At 52.5% G+C, this 1,197-nt stretch overlaps 1 non-coding gene across 1 annotated transcript; it reads left to right on the top strand.

Moving 5' to 3' along the window:
* The first annotated feature begins 916 nt into the window (after nucleotides 1–916).
* On the top strand, nucleotides 917–988 carry TRNAA-UGC. The gene has a single exon. It is a non-coding gene; the product is annotated as a tRNA-Ala (tRNA).
* Nucleotides 989–1,197: the final 209 nt, after the last annotated feature.

The following is a 1,197-nucleotide window of genomic DNA, read 5'->3' on the forward strand; positions in this document are numbered from 1 at the left end:
CATCCCTGCTGAGGCCACTGGCCTGAGCAGAGCTCTGAGAGGGTGTGAGTGATGCTGAGAAAGCAGCAGGGGTGAGCGCGCATCAGGAGATGCCACCAAGACGACTGGTGACCAGGGAGGGCCAGGGAAACCCTGCCCCTCCTCGCCTGTCATGGACTGGGGCTGTGTCCGCCACAAACCCATTCGTTGAAGCCCTAACCCTCCTTGATTTGAAGGTTGAGGTTGAAGCCTCGATGTGATGGCACTTGGAGGCGGGGTCTTTGGGAGGTAATTAGGTTTAGATTAAGTCATGAAGGTGCCGACTTTATAATAGGACTGGTGTCTTTGTGAGCAGGAGAGAGACCCAAGCTCCCTCTCTTCCTGTTCACACACTGAAGAGGCCATGTGAGGTTGCAGCAAGGTGGTGTCGATCTAGAAGCCAAGAAGAGGGCCCTCACTGAGAACTGAATCTGCTGGCACCTCAATCTTGGACTTTCCAGCCTCTGAACTGTGAGAAGTGTCCTTTGCTTCAGCCCCCTTCTCCTGTGACATTTTATTATAGCAGCCTGGGCTGACCAAGACACTACCCCCAGCATCCTGGAACAGGGGCACCCCAGTGACACAGGGAGGGGACAGGAACACACCCACTGGGCTGGAAGACTATGAACCGGCTAGAAGTAAACTTTCACTAGCAGGCAGAACAGAGAAGTGGATTAGAAAATGACTTGAGTAATGGAAGCTTCAGAAAATTCCATATGTGCATACCTGCTTTTGTGGCCTGGGAAAGTAACCCCTGCTTTTTTGTGAGGTGTTTCCACCTGGCTTCTGATATGGATCTGTGCTAGGATTAGCTAAGGCACCTGTTTTCTGAATCACCACCTCTTTAGAGCTCCTGGCTCTCTGTCAAGTACATTTAAGAATGGAGAACAAGGCAGGGGAGGGTATAGCTCAGTGGGAGAGTGCTTGCTTTGCATGCACGAGGTTCTGGGTTCAATCCCCAGTACTTCCATTATTTAAACCTAATTACCCCCCCCCCTTCAAAAAAAGAAAGTGGAGAGCAGGAACATGTGGGGCCCGATCCTCCATCATTCTGGGCTGCAGGGACCTTAGGGGACTGTCCTAGACAGTTCTGGCACCCGGCCATGAGAGGTGGGGATCCCTCATGTATAGCAACCCCTCCCGGGCTGCACCCTGATCTCCACTTCTCCTGCATCCATC

This window comes from Camelus ferus, chromosome 31 (assembly GCF_009834535.1).
Source record: "Camelus ferus isolate YT-003-E chromosome 31, BCGSAC_Cfer_1.0, whole genome shotgun sequence".
In the NCBI taxonomy this organism is placed as follows: domain Eukaryota; kingdom Metazoa; phylum Chordata; class Mammalia; order Artiodactyla; family Camelidae; genus Camelus; species Camelus ferus.